We start from the raw sequence: 16,184 nt of genomic DNA, 5'->3' as shown, positions 1-16,184 counted from the left end.
TGGACTTGACACACGAGTATTCACCAAAGCCACAGACAGGAACAGTTTACTTTTAGCCACGAGTTTCCATCCCCGGAGGACTATCGACAGTGTGCCTATGAGTCCGTTTTTGAGGTACAGGAGGAATATATCAGAACCATCTGAGTACCAACGGCAGTCAGCTGCTCTCGAAGAGAAGTTCAAAGCCAGGGGTATGATGCAACATCAGTCCATGAGATTGCAGTGAAAACAAGTACCATAGCGAGGGAAACCCTGCTTACCCTGAAGCCGGCCCAGGAAGGAGACCCTTTGGTCTATGTGACCCCAGAGCGGGAGGATCAGGAGGATAATCCAAAATAATTGGCAGATGTTGCAAATGGACCCTCGGTTACAGCAACTATTTCCTCAAGCACCAAGGTTTGCCTACAGAAATAACAGGGCACTTCGGTCGAGCCTAGTAAAAGCCGAAATACAGACTCCTACAGCTAAAATCACATACAAGGGTACTATACCTTGTCAGAACTGCCCACATTGTGCTAATGTTATTAGAGCGAACAGTATTACACATCCACATTCTGGGAAACCAATTTGGTTAAAACATTCTTGCACCTGTGATGCCGCAAATGTGAGCTATGGTTTAAAATGCCCTTGCGGTCTCTACTATGTAGGAATGACGACCAGGAGGGCAAAGGCCAATGGTCCAAGCACAAATCAAATATTTGCACTAATAACCAGAAGTCTCCAGTAGCCAGTCACTTTGATCAGGCTAGACATAGTGTAGCTCAACTTAATTGTGTGATCCTTGAGCAAATCAGGATTGGCTCTCGGGGAGGGAACTTGAATAGGAAACTCCTCCAGAGGGAAATTATGTGGATTGATTTGCTGGACACTCTCAGTCCAAGAGGCATTAATGTTGAATTTGGCCTAATGTGCTTCATTTAAATATGGGTGTAAGTTCTCTACTTTGTGATGTTGCTGGTAAGGCTTTACTGGTACAGGTACGGCCATTAGACTGTGAGCAGGTTTATATCCTGACAGAATGCATTTCATCTTGGAGCAGGGGAGGTTTAGGACCTTAGATTATGGGTTGACCGCAACCGATGCATGTTTTACACGTTCCGTTAATGGTCACAGACATGACATGGCTTACCTAACACCTTTTGACCGGCTGTGGACTTAGAGCAGATCAGTCTCTGCCCTTCCCCAGTGCCGGCCTGTTGAATCTCCCTTTACCAGACGGGTTTGTAGTCTACAACATGTGATCGATCTACTAGTTGACTGATTGCTATCATGACATGGTTTGTTTTATATCATTTGACCGACAGGGGGGCCAGAGCAGATTAATCAATGCACTTCCCCCTCGCCGTTCGGTTTAATCGCTCGTGATATGCTTTGCTGTGGTTGGAAACTGTTTCTGGCATTCTACTAGTTCTTCAGCTTGGGCTACTCTTGGTGGGGGGAGGAGGACTCTGCCCAGTGTGGATTTCGGAACTTCTCTATGACTGGTTTACCTTTAGATTAGGGTAAATTAACTTTGCCACATGGAATATTGAAGCATGGATCTGTTTCGTACTTTAGGCTTTTGGTCTGATTTACCTCTGGATATGTATTTGTATTTTTTATTTTTTATTTTTTTATTATGCATTTATAAAGCGCACAGAGCTGCCCTGAGGCATCGTGGCGCTGTTACAGAAGGCTTGAGCTTAACATAGCAAAGCATTAACATAGCATAGGTAGGTTGCAACATTCGGTAGCAGTCGTGCAGTGACAGGTGTTAGGAGAAGGTTATGCTTTGCTTTGGTTACAGTGCAGGCATAACTGTGCATGTTGGTTTGAAAACATTAGCGGAAAAGAAAGGTTTTTAGGTTTTTGCGAAAGGTGGTGTAAGATTCTTCGTTCCTTAGTGAGGTTGGCAGGGCCTTCCAGTTTTTAGGTGCGAGGTGTTGGAAACTAGACCCTCCAGCTCTGGTTCTTTTGAACGTGGGGACATAAATCTGGTTGGCTCGGTGTGCTCTGGTGGGTCTGTTGGAGGTGTTGAGTGTGATTCTTTCGGCGAGATAGGGTGGGGCATCTGATGTAAGGCACCTATGTGTGATAGCCATGGCTTTAAAAAGTATGCATTCTTTTACCAGTAGCCAATGGGCATCTTTCCTGGCTTGGGAGATGTGTTCCCTTTTAGGGATGGTCAGCGCAGCCCTGACAGCGTTATTTTGTGTGATTTGGAGTTTTTTTTATATTGTTGACAGAGGTGCCTAGGAGGAGGGCATTACAGTAGTCCAGTTTGGTACCTATTGTGGCTCTGGCGATAGATAGGCAGTTTTTGGTGGAGAGGAAGGGTTTGACTGCGTTGATCACCTTGGTGGTGAGCGCTGAGGAAGAGGCAATGGCGTTGACATGGCGGGACATGGATAGAGAGGCATCTAGGTGAACACCTAGGGTTTTGACTGTCTTGGAAACTGTGATGATGGACTTGTCTATGTTAAATGATTTGTATTGAGGGGGGAGTTTGTTGAGAGTTTCGCTGGTGCCTACTATGAGAATCTCAGTTTTGTTCCCATTTAAGCAGAGGCCATTGGCAGCCATCCAGGTTTGAATGGCTGTGTAGATTTTAGTTAGGGCTGTCACATCTTCATCATAGGTCCTGGTTAGTGGGAGTAGTACCTGCGTGTCGTCCGCGTAGTTGGTGTACACTATGTTGCGACAGTCAAGGTCATTGAAGAGTGGGAGGGTAAATATGTTGTAGAGTGTGGGGGCGGTGCAGGAGCCCTGAGGGACGCCGCAGTGGATGATGGTGGGCGTTGCCAAGGCAGTGTCTGAGAAGACCTTTATGAGTCTCCCATTTAAAAACGAGGCCACCCAAGCGATAGCTTCAGGGGAGAAGTGTGCTTCATTTTTTAGGTGCATGCCTAGAATATCATGGTTGACAAGGTCAAAGGCGGAGGACAGGTCCAGTAGTAGAAGGAGTGCCGGTTTGCCTTTGTCCATGATGTCCCCAAGTTGAATTTTTAGGTCAAGTAGGGCTGACTCAGTCCCGTGACCTGGTCGGAATCCTGACTGTCTTTTACCTAGGATATGTTTGGTTTCAAGATATTCCTGGATTTGCCTGTAGGCAACTTTATCCAGGATCATGAGCAGGAAAGGTACGGTAGTGATGGGCCTATAGTTATTAGCAACTTCTGGGTCAAGAGTAGGTTTTTTTAGGAGGGGGCGTACCGAGGCTTCTTTTAGGCTGTCTGGAACTGAGTTGGTGTTGAAGGAAGCATTAATGAAGGTTTTGAGAAAGGGGGCAAGTGTTTCGGTGCAGTCTTTAATGAGACTGGCTGGACAGGGGTCTCCTTTGCAGTTGGGTGGTTTAATCTTGTTCATTGTCACAATGACTTCCAATTCTGTTACTTCCCTGAATTTGAAGGGGGTTGTGGAGGCTTTGTCGGAAGGGGGCACTGGGCTGGGGGGGTGCAAGTGGTCAGATGTAGTGGTTAGGTGCTGTGATAGGTTTTTGTGGTGTTCCTTGATTTTGGCTTGTAGGAGTTCTATTTTGTTCAGTAGGGCGGATTGTATGGAGTGCATAGGTAACGCTGGTATATCAAATGGGGTCAGCAGTGTCATTACAGGTTTTACCAGCCCAAGATGGCAGCGAGTTGTGGGGTTTGTGTAGTGGGTGTTGCCCACACCAAGATGGCACCCAGACTGACATGCGACTTGATGCGCATGCGCGGGGCTGCCATGACAACCCATGTAGATGGTTGACGAATGGTCGTAAGTTTTGGATGTTGGAGGGTTGATCCACACGTGAACTCCTGCTGGTTGGATTTGGGATAAGCCAAGACCTTTGCTTTACTCTACAGCAAGTTGGCAACATGTTTAAGGGGGGCCACGCAGAATTGGTGGGATGTTTTGGCACTCAGGTCCCTGACAGGATCCTTATTTTTATTTTTGTAGATTGTGATTACGGAGACATTTGTTGAGAATCTGTTTGATCCCCCATGCGATGGTCGGGCTGAGCTCCCGGGCTCGACTTCTTTATCTGTCATTCGGCGGACATTTTCCGGCCTCTTCCTGCTCCACGACACGGTGGAGATTTGTTTTCCCCCAGTACAGGGGTGAGTATATTGGTGCATGTAGACAGCAGTGTATACTATGTCGGTGACTGCTTCGGACATATTAAGCCAGAGAATCTTTGGAGGCTATACAATTGCGTGTTGTGGTTTGTAATAATTGGGGATACTTAGGGGTCTACACTGTAGATGTGTAAGAATGGAACCATCAGCTGCCGCTGAAAATACACTTTATTGTTTCTGAATAGGGTTTCTCCTCGTATTGGAGTTCGTGGCTTTGAAGATTGAAGGTTAGTGAATATGTGATTTTGGAATGACATAAGATGTTCTTTAGCAATAAGAAATTGAGCTCCCTGACATATTGTTTATTTATGCCCTTTTAGTTGTCGATACCAATCGGAACAAAATAGGCTTTCCCAGCCCTGAAGATGGATTTTATTTAAATCCGAAACGCGTTGGTTATACATTAATAACTAAGGAGTTGTTTTGAACATTTATGAAGAGAAAAATTCATTGCTAATCATTGGTCCTTTCAGGGAATATTATGAACAATTTGTGGTTGTTGCTGTATCAACTCTATGAAAATTGTAAACTGTGACAATGTGTGTTGCCTTTTGACATTTCTATTTGATATTTTGATTTGATGATGTAAATCAATTACCTGTATGTATAGGGGCTGTTATAATTTAATCTGTTTGAACGGGTGATTTTTATGTTCATTGAGACCTTAATTTAGATTTTTACAGTACATCAAAATAAGGACTGTTCGATAAAACCTGCTCTTTGTTTAGAGTCTGGAATCCTTACCAGTGAAATGTTTGATTCTCTGCATGTCAATGTCTATGGGATTGTGCATGATGATTGAAATTGATTCGAATATTTTTTGAATTGTCAGTAGTCTGTCGTGTGGACCCAGTAAGTCGTGCTGCATTCCCGCATACAGGCTACCATACTACTACTTGGGTTCGATCTGAGCCTATTAGAGTGCATGTGAGGGTTACCATACGGAAACGCATGGTTTTGTTGTTCCAACTCTTCTCAGTACCATGGTAAGGCAACCTGTTATTACTCTGCAGGTTTCTTTGGCTCTTCTTCATCTGGATTATATTAATTTGTGGATCAAAGACGGAAGAGACATTAGCATAACAGACAGTAGTGTTATAAGGGACTTTTAATAGGGACTTGGTCCCAAGGGAAAAGGGGTTAGGGAGTTCCTTCACGGAACAGGAGTCCCTATCTGCATGAGGAAAGTCTCTCATGAGGTGCTGCTTTCCACTACCCCTAGGGGGACCATTGGGTAGCTGCCTAACCTCCCTAGCCTCACAGGGAAGGACTCCCCCTGGGGAGAACTGGCTGGGTTTCAGTAGAAAGATCTTTTTGACGGTGTGGTTCATGACCCTTTCCCAATCACAAATGGGTGGTGCCACTATGAAACCATCTTCTTCTCAGGTATCAAAGGGGGAATAAGTGGAAGAAGGTTTATTTAGTTTATCTATTAGGTCATTGAAATAGGGAAAATCTGTACCGATTATGACCTGTGACGAGATCCTGTGAATCGTCATACAACCCCTGAACACAAGTTATATCTAGGGACTATTTCCAAATGCTGACCTCATGTTCTGAGATGCCTCCCGGGGATGTAGTGATGGACACCCGACAAATTCCCTTCTGCGGGAGTGTGAAAGCCCTCGTTTTTTAAATTTGTATTACCATAGCTCAGTGAAGGCATCATGAAGCAAGACACAGACAACAGATTCAAAGTTCAAACAGAAATGTTTTATTAACTCAAATGTCAGGATGGTGTAATGCCTAACTTGCCCTATGCTAAGGTGGGATTTCCCTACCTAAAGAAACTAGCGATAGTCTGTATCAGTAAGTTCAACTTAAAAGTCTGTATGTGTCCAAAACCTATACTTGCCCTCTCAACTAAAGCTAAACAATGTGTAGGGATGTCAGCAATAAAAGAAATAGTGTTCCAAAGAAAGTTCTGCGCTACTTCCAGCTCTTTGCTTACTTTTCAGGACCCTTTCCCCAAGGTCAAGACAGTTCCACAAAGTCTTTGGGTTCCCTTCCCCAAGTTCAAGACAACACAGTTCCAAAAAGGATCTATAGTTTCCCTTCCTCAAGACAGCACCAAAGTTATAAGGTGTCAGGTTTCCGGCTTCCAAGACTTCAGCTGGCTAACCTGTACTTGGTCTCAATATTCAATTTATTTTGGCTTCCTCACCGCCCCCAGTAGAGCCCCGGATAGAGTGCTCTTCCATTTTCATTCACTGGTTCCTGGTGTATCCTCCGAGCAACTGTTCTCTCGGCTTCTGCTCTGCCGACACGCTTTCCTCTAACTGCGAGCCCTGCTCGCACTTCACCTTCTCCCCGTATGTTGCCGGTAACTCTGAATTTTCCCTGCAGATGCAGTCGGTTAGTCTGTTTCACTCTTCTGTGCCCACAGCTCTGTCTGCGGACCTCCAACCAATGAGGCTCCCACTCCTGTGGCCTTCTCGCGGCCTGCCCGGCCCAAGCTCCACAGCTTCCTGGTACGCAGGATTCTCCCTGCAGGGATGCAACAATCTGCCTGGCCCCTCTCCTGCTGGTCGCTCCCACACACTTCTTGGCTCCACCTTTTATACAACTGCAACCACTTGACAGGTTGCAGGTGTGAATCCACAATTTCAATTGCCCGACCTTAATAAGTGTAACTTTTAGGACATGCCTGACCCTCACAACAGTTTGCAGGCCTCTTCCTCGTCTCAGTGCTAGAGTGGTGAAATGACCTACAGTGTTCACTACTTCTAGTCACCTCTTCCTCGTCCCAGTATTATAATGGCTTGAATGAGGGGGGATGAGGGGAGATGGTTTGCAACAGCCCACTAAGGCAGGAGGAGGGGGGAGGTTGGTTCTCATAAGGAAAAGGGGGATACCATGCATTGCCTGTGGACTTCCTCTACTTCACCCTCTTCCTAATGTTCCCATATTTATGATATCTTCTGGTGTTATTCCGGGAAGATAGAAAAGGGTAGCACTATCCCATAAAAGCAGATGGAACTGAGGGTTCATCATGAAATGGAAATGGGGGATCCTGCGTCTCACCCAAGGACATCCCCCTACCATTCCCCAAGTCTCCCCTACCCAGGGGATCCTCCCTCGCATCTCCACCCCCAGGATTGGGATCCAAGAGGGATGGCTCTTCCCTGGCCACCCAAGCAGAGGATGATGGGGAGAAAGAAGTGAGGATGCCCTCAGGTGCCTCACATACCCTTTGCCTATGAATATGGCCTCCCGCACAAGGGACAAAAGTTGTTGCATTGTTAGAGGTCTGGTTACCTCACACCTTTTCATGATTTAAGGCCCAGTCCCCTACAGACGTGGAAGGTACAAATGGTTTGTCTTGCCACGTCTTTAATGGGGAGAATGAAAATCGGCCTGGGTTAAGTTCCTGCAATATTTCTGAACAATTGGGGAAGTCTGTGCCAATTATTGTTTCCTCTGAAAGACCTGTTATTATTGCTGATGGGAAGTGGTCACTTGGACGTGGATGGTGACTATTACCTTAGGATATATTTGGTGCCCCCATGCACACAGGTGAATTTTACTAAGGAAGCTCCATATAATTTCTCTGAGGATATAAGATGTGCTCTTATGGCGGTTTGTTTCCTCCCAGAATCTATTAGGGCTTGAACCCGGTTCCCATTTACAAGAATAGGTTCGGAAGTGGAGTTGGATGACTTTCCTCAAAAAAAATTACTTTGGTCTCTACCGGTTCATATGAGTTTGGATCTTCCCACTCTTCTCCTGGCATACACCCAATTTCCATAGACTTCTAACATTGAGGAACTTTTTTGAGATATCATAGGCCTGTACCTTCGCGACCAAATCGGGGTTGTGTCACACCGCTCCCCGCACGAGCTACGACGCTTCCTACACAGACACGCCCCCCCACGTCCACAGCCCCGTCCCAACCAGCACCCAAACACACACGTCCCGACAGGGGTACCTCATTACCTTATCAGGTGTCACGCTATGGGGCACGACGTGGCATGCTCGGCAGGACTGGAGTTTATCGCCCTTCAGGTGTGTGGCAAAGGACTGGAGTTTATCGCCCTTCGGTTGTGTGGCAAACGAACTGGAGGCTCCATCACAGAAACGCACGGAGAACCGCGCGACCCAGCGCGGCCCGGAACACGTGACTCATTGCCTAGCAACTCTCGATGCTTGGGCATACGTGTCACGTGATAGTGGTCACGTGTTCCTTCCCAGGGATAAAAGGAGTCCGGTTACGGAAAGCGTTGCTTCACAGCTGTTCTCTCTGGATCACGTGTTGCTTGCGCTTCGCTTTCAAGTCTCCTTACCTCGCCAGACCTCTGCTCTGTTCTACGGATTGCTCAGTGCCTAACTCTTGTCTGCTTTGTCTGCTTTGGAACCTTGGATTATTTGGTTGACGAACTATTTTTGCCCTACGGATTGCTTGTGTCTCACCCCTTGCTACCACGGAATTTGGATCCACCGATGCCGACCTACGCTCTGCCCTACGGACTGCCTTGTGTCTAGCCTCCTGGACCGCTCTGCTACTCTCTACTTTTCACAGCACAACGACCCTGTCCTAAGTGGTCACCTGCCCGTCTCTGCTGCCACGTCTGCTCGAACCCACTGTTCCTTTCTGAACAACAGGCTTTCGGTTCTCTAGGACCACGCTCCTAATCACAGGTATATAGTGTCCTGGGTGTATTCACGAGGTATTTACATACTGTACAGTTACCTAACCTTATACCTTCCTTTACAGCGCTCCAGGGGTTCTTCCGGTTGTTCCTGAGTCCTGGCTCTACGGACTACCTTCTTTGGCCCTAAGCATCACTCTGGCGATATTATTGTGGTTGTCAGTTTGATACTTGGGAACAGAGGGATAGCCCATACTCTGCACGACCAACAGCCGCGTGACAGACTGTGAAGCCTTTGGTCATTCAGAGTATGAATCCCTCCACCGGGGACCCCGTGACCGCTTTGATGCAAGCAGTAGCGGCCCTCAGGACCGATATGGCAGCTGCTACAACAGCCATACATGACCGTCTTGATGCCTTACAGAGCACTCGTTACCCGTTACCCCCAGACACCGAATTCGGGGAGTCCGGTCCCACGGATCAGCCAGCACCTACCCCGGCCTCTGCACCCACGCCTATGTTGTTTCCGACACCCGTTCCTCTTGCTGCCCCAGAACGCTACCAGGGGGACCGTCGGAAATACCGAACTTTCATTAATCAATGTAAGCTCCACTTCTTGTGCAGACCCTTGGCTTTCCCTGATTCAGTCACAAAGGCCGCATTTCTTCTATCACATTTATCTGGGGTAGCAGCCACCTGGGCAAATCCAATGTTGGAAAACGACCACCCCGCTCTGTATGATTTCGACCTCCTCACAACGGAAATGGCCAAGGTCTTTAATACACACCATAAAGCCCAATCAAGGGATCTGGAACTCCTGGACCTAACACAGGGTAAGCTATCATTGATAGAATACATAGCTAGGTATAACCAGCTCGCCGCCGAGACTTCCTGGCCGGAGGAGAAAAAGGCGATCGTGTTCTACCGTGGCTTATTTAACACCATGAAAGATGCGCTTTCAGTGGTTCCTACCCTTCCCTCGGTATTTTCGGATCTGGTGGATCTCGCGTTACAGATAGATGCAAGGAGATCCGAGAGAAGGACAGAAACAACGTTCACTAGCCAGTCCGGTCAGGCCTCTTCTGCCACACCTTCCGAACCCATGCAAATAGGTGGCATCCGAAGCCCGATAACACCGTCCGAACGTGAACGCCGGAGGGCGGATAACGCCTGCTTTTATTGCGGGTTAAATGGGCACTATGTAAGGGAATGCCCCCGACGCCCTAAGAACAAAACCCCGGGTTTTCAGAAGGCTCGCCCGTGATACAGGGGGCACCGGCGAGCCTGTCTTCAAACACCTCTGAACCCGCCTTCGGCCCTGTCAGACCAGTGATAGTCCAGGCCCTTATGAAACCTACTAGGGAGGTCGCACATGTGGTCCATATAGTGATTGACTCTGGGGCCACTGGTTGTTTTATCGATATCGCCTTGGCCCATCATCTCAACCTACCCCTGGTCAGAAAAGAACACCCGGAACCCATACATGCTGTTGACGGCAAGTCCTTGTCGTCCGGCCCCGTTCAATTTCAGACCGCACCCTTGGAAGTATTGATTCAGAGCACCCACAGGGAAATCATGTCATTTGACCTTATCACTACACCACAATTCGGTGTCATTTTGGGAATACCCTGGTTACGACAACACAACCCGCTGATCAACTGGGGGACAGGACAGGTCACGTTCGAGTCAGAGGTGTGTCAGCAGTTTTGTCTTGTGGATGGCGACACGCCCTCCTCTCCTGCCAATATCCTGGGCGCCATGGCCTCTACTCGCATTACTGACACAACCTCCGAGACTGGGCCTTCACATACTGTGGGGGCCATCCTGGCTAGTATCCTCATCGAATACCACGAATACCACATGGTTTTTGATAAAGCCACGGCGGAGGGTCTCCCTCCACATAGGCCATACGACTGTCCGATTGATCTGGTTCCGGATGCGCCCATACCCAGGGGGAGGATCTACTCATTGTCCCAATCAGAGGAGCAGGCCCTCAATGATTACATCCATCAGGCATTGCAATTGGGTCACATCCGTCCATCATGTTCCCCTCCCGCCAGCCCGATATTTTTTGTGGCAAAAAAGGAAGGCGTTTTGCGTCCATGTGTGGACTACAGGAAGTTGAATGCCGTTACCATAAAAAACAGGTACCCTCTCCCCCTCATCTCCACATTGCTGGACAGATTAACCAGGGCTACCATTTTTACCAAGTTGGACCTAAGAGGGGCCTACAACCTGATCCGTATGCGACGTGGGGACGAGTGGAAGACAGCCTTCTGCTCTCGGCAGGGGTTATTTGAGTACACCGTGATGCCCTTTGGGCTTTGCAACGCCCCCACAACTTTCCAGCGGTTTATCAATGACGTGTTCTCTGACGTCTTGGATACGTACGTGGTGGTATACCTGGACGATATATTAGTTTTTTCGCCCTCCATAGAGGAACACATTGTTCATGTCAGAGAGGTCCTCTCTCGCCTTAAGGCGAACGCCCTGTTCGCCAAGCCGGAGAAGTGCATTTTCCATTCAAAGGAAGTGGAGTTCCTAGGTTTCCACATCTCCCCCGGAGGCCTGTCTATGAACCAGTCCAAGGTTCGTGCTGTCATGGAATGGCCGACTCCGACTAACGTTAAACAACTGCAGTCCTTTCTTGGTTTCGCTAATTTCTACCGACGGTTTATCGCCGGCTTCTCTTCCATCGTTTCTCCACTGACCACCCTGACCAGTCCTCTTGCCCCGTACTCTTGGACCCCCACGCAGCAAAGGGCATTCGAGGCACTCAAATCCAGGTTTACTTCTGCCCCGGTCCTACAACACCCCGATCCCGACCTCCCCTACGTCCTGGAAGCAGATGCCTCTTCGTTTGCACTAGGCGCGGTGTTGTCCCAGCCATGTCCAGCCACGGGCCGGTTACATCCGGTGGCCTATCATTCTCGGAAATTCACAACAGCCGAAACTCACTACACTGTAACCGAGAAAGAACTGCTGGCCATCAAGGACGCCCTCCAGACATGGCGACACCACCTCATGGGGGCTAAGCACCAAACGGTGGTTTATACAGACCACAAAAACCTGCAAGACCTGGCCTCCCTGAAATGCGTAAACAGTCGGCAGGTACGCTGGCACTTGTTTTTTGCTGCCTTCGATTTTGTTGTGAAACACAGACCAGGCCTCATTAACGGCAAGGCTGATGCTTTGTCCCGATCTCCCGGTGGTGATTCCTTGGTTTCGTTCCCAGACACTCTATTAGGGAAAAGCCATGTTGTCTGCTTATGTACGCCCTCGCCACTCATGCTCACCGCTATTAGAGAATGGGTTTCTCAACATCCCCATACGCTCACGGAATGGGACATCACTCTCCAGGATGGGCTCCCTTTCATTCAGGGCAAACTATTCCTTCCTACATGCGATGCACGCAACCAGGCGCTGGCATGGTCGCATGATGCGGCCATAAATGGCCATCCCGGGCAACAACGCACCCTTGAATTGTTACAACGCTGGTGCTGGTGGCCATCCATGAGAAAGGACATAGAAAACTATGTAAACACATGTTCCATATGCGCACAATGTAAAACACGTAGAGGACGGCCATTGGGGTTACTCCTGCCATTACCCATACCTCCCAGGCCGTGGCACACCATCTCGATGGACCTCATTACTGACCTACCTCGCAGACAGGGTTACGATACCATATGGGTTGTCGTCGACTCATACACCAAAATGGCCCATTTTATTCCCTGCACAGGCATACCATCGGCCCCAACACTAGCTCGCCTGTTCTTCAAAACGATATTCTGTCTTTTCGGTTTACCACATGTCATCATATCAGATCGGGGATCCCAGTTCACGTCCTGCTTCTGGCGTGCTCTTACCAGTCTCCTGAGAATCGATGCTCACTTCTCTTCGGCGTACCACCCCGAAAGCGATGGGCAGACGGAGAGGGTTAACCAAGCCCTAGAACAGTACCTGCGCTGTCTGTCCCTCCAGTACCAGGACTCTTGGTTCAAGCTGCTCTATCTGGCTGAGTTCGCATACAATAATTCCCGTCATTCGGCCACTGGGTTCTCCCCTTTCTACTCCCTGTACGGGCAGCATCCTCGCGCCCTACCGCTCCCTGACTTCTCTTCTGCCACTCCGGCTGCTAACGCCTGCGTGCGTGATTTAGCAGGTGTCCATGCACATACTCTGGTCCACCTCCGCGAGGCTCAGTCGGTGATGAAGGCCAAAGCGGACCGTAAGCGGGCCGAGGCGCCGGTGTATCATGTGGGTGATCGTGTATGGTTGTCGACCAGACACCTGCGGATCCCTGGTTGTCGCAAGCTGTTGCCCCGCTTTGTGGGCCCCTATCGGATCGCCAGAATACTCAATCCCGTGGCCCTGCGCCTGACTGTTCCGCGTGCTTGGCGGATCCACCCGGTTTTCCACATCTCCCTCCTCAAGCCGTTCCTTGCTTCCACTCGCATCCTTGTTCCTCCCGCCCTGGTTTCTGTGTCTTCCCAGGACGTTTTTGAGGTCAGTGCCATCCTCGGGTCCCACTTCCATAGAGGCCGCCTACAGTACCTGGTGGACTGGCTGGGTTATGGCCCTGAAGACCGGTCCTGGGTTCCCTCCCATGATGTCCAGGCCCCTCTTCTGGTGTCGCAGTTCCATAGGGATAACCCGGCTTGCCCACGGGGTCGTGGGCCATTGCGGGGGGAGTCTGTCACACCGCTCCCCGCACGAGCTACGACGCTTCCTACACAGACACGCCCCCCCACGTCCACAGCCCCGTCCCAACCAGCACCCAAACACACAAGTCCCGACAGGGGTACCTCATTACCTTATCAGGTGTCACGCTATGGGGCACGACGTGGCATGCTCGGCAGGACTGGAGTTTATCGCCCTTCAGGTGTGTGGCAAAGGACTGGAGTTTATCGCCCTTCGGTTGTGTGGCAAACGAACTGGAGGCTCCATCACAGAAACGCACGGAGAACCGCGTGACCCAGCGCGGCCCGGAACACGTGACTCGTTGCCTAGCAACTCTCGATGCTTGGGCATACGTGTCACGTGATAGTGGTCACGTGTTCCTTCCCAGGGATAAAAGGAGTCCGGTTACGGAAAGCGTTGCTTCACAGCTGTTCTCTCTGGATCACGTGTTGCTTGCGCTTCGCTTTCAAGTCTCCTTACCTCGCCAGACCTCTGCTCTGTTCTACGGATTGCTCAGTGCCTAACTCTTGTCTGCTTTGTCTGCTTTGGAACCTTGGATTATTTGGTTGACGAACTATTTTTGCCCTACGGATTGCTTGTGTCTCACCCCTTGCTACCACGGAATTTGGATCCACCGATGCCGACCTACGCTCTGCCCTACGGACTGCCTTGTGTCTAGCCTCCTGGACCGCTTTGCTACTCTCTACTTTTCACAGCACAACAACCCTGTCCTAAGTGGTCACCTGCCCGTCTCTGCTGCCACGTCTGCTCGAACCCACTGTTCCTTTCTGAACAACAGGCTTTCGGTTCTCTAGGACCACGCTCCTAATCACAGGTATATAGTGTCCTGGGTGTATTCACGAGCTATTTACATACTGTACAGTTACCTAACCTTATACCTTCCTTTACAGCGCTCCAGGGGTTCTTCCGGTTGTTCCTGAGTCCTGGCTCTACGGACTACCTTCTTTGGCCCTAAGCATCACTCTGGCGATATTATTGTGGTTGTCAGTTTGATACTTGGGAACAGAGGGATAGCCCATACTCTGCACGACCAACAGCCGCGTGACAGGTTGCTTGGTGATTCTTAGCCTTTTTAGGGTTTTTGTCTTTTGTGGTTGGTTCTTTGTCGCATGAGTGTAGGTCACTACGGAGACACTGAGTTCCACTACTCCATTTGTAAACTGTAGGAAAAGTTTCAACTGTGCCTGCTCTTATTTGCGCCAAGATAAATTACTGGTGTATTTCCTTTTGCTATGAATGACAAATCCAAAAGTTCTGTTGTATTTGATAAAGTTTTTTATTTTAAATTTTCAGCCCCTCTTGGATGCGGTTAGTGCTGCCAGGAGCTGCCACGAAAGGACGACCGTAATAAGGAGCAGAAAAACATCATCAGACTGGAGGCAAGGACGACAGACAGATTGGTGAAAGGAAACCAAGCTACCCCGGGAGAGGACGAGACAGAGGTGAGCAGCGCTAACCGCATGGACACAGCAATATGCAATATATTCCAGAATCAGTTAACTAGGGTTTTGTGACTGGGACACAGCGCTATTATCTAGCGACTGTTCCCAGCACAAAGCCCACACACAATAAAGTCACAGACATCCTAAAAAACGAAGACTTTTCGTTTTTTTCACAGACCTGTACACCCTCCGGTTCTTTAAGGAAGAACAATCGTAGAGCCAGATTTAATTGCAAGAAAGCAACACTGATACGTTTATGATGTTTTTAAGAAGATAAAATCTTCAGAATCGGAGGTATTTGAGGATCAAAATGTATACTGATAAAAAATGACAAGAGTAATTATGATGATAATATTTGTTGAACAAACAATGACCAAGGAACTGAACAGAAATATGTTATTTTTAACTTCCAGAATCTAAAATCGCTGAAACAAGGTACTGATCCGCACCTGATCAAGGGCATTCAGAGCCCGAAACACGTAGTGCATTAGAGAAACCCTCAAACAAAAGGACTATTGGCTTCTTAGCCAGTTACAAGTTTGATACATGGACTAAAGTTTCTCTTAAAATAATAGGAAATGTGCCCACGGGGGAAGAAAATGTAACACTTTGTTGTTTGAATTGTGATTTATATGGAAATGTTTCAAGTACCCTTTACTTTGATATACTGTCAAGCATGACGTAATGCTAAAAGTGTGCAACAATTTATGTTTTGAACATTGAAGAAATTAGAAAATGAATGGGGTACAATAGTTACCACAAAAAAACTTTGTTTAAATAATTAAAACTGGTTTTATTCATTTTTGCATAGTTTTATGATCAAAAGTGTGCACGGAGCCAAGGTCATTTTTACTAAAGTGATCCCAAAATTGTTCTATGTATACTAGATTCTGTAGCCCAGAATCTGACTCTGTTGGCACCTAAAAATCCTGAGGAATTGATTTGAAATCTATGTACCAAGTTGAGAAAGCCAATATAAGAAAGGTGTGCTCCTCTACACTACTGTTACCGTTCTTCCTCAAGATAGCACCATAAGGTCTCAGGTTTCCTGTCTCCAAGACTTCAGCTTGCTATCTTGTACTTAGTCTCAATATTCAAAAACAGTTCCAGGTCAACTTTACACTCCTTCTGGTTTCTTAACATTCAGTTTGCTTTCTTCTGCTTCACTTCAATAACCTCTTTGGCTTTCACAAATAGGGTATCCCCGGTCTAGGCGCAGTTGTCGGACCACACGGTCCACCCATTACGGGTAACGCAACCAGGAACCCTAGGCTCTCTAGCCCACACAGGTTCTTCTGTATCTCTACCTGTGCGATGGTTCACACTCACTTGGCTGTTCCTAGCCAGTCCCT

The 16,184-nt window shown here is 48.3% G+C and overlaps 1 protein-coding gene across 1 annotated transcript in view; it reads right to left on the bottom strand.

Annotated features, from left to right (window-relative positions):
* ALDH3B1 (aldehyde dehydrogenase 3 family member B1) overlaps positions 1-16,184 on the bottom strand; it is a 710,542-nt gene that overhangs the window by 399,410 nt on the left and 294,948 nt on the right. The window lies entirely within an intron of this gene.

This window comes from Ambystoma mexicanum, chromosome 12 (assembly GCF_040938575.1).
Source record: "Ambystoma mexicanum isolate Mex_15411 chromosome 12, UKY_AmexF1_1, whole genome shotgun sequence".
NCBI classification, from domain to species: domain Eukaryota; kingdom Metazoa; phylum Chordata; class Amphibia; order Caudata; family Ambystomatidae; genus Ambystoma; species Ambystoma mexicanum.
Note: the sequence above shows the minus strand (reverse complement) of the source record. Positions and strands in the feature narration are given on the sequence as shown.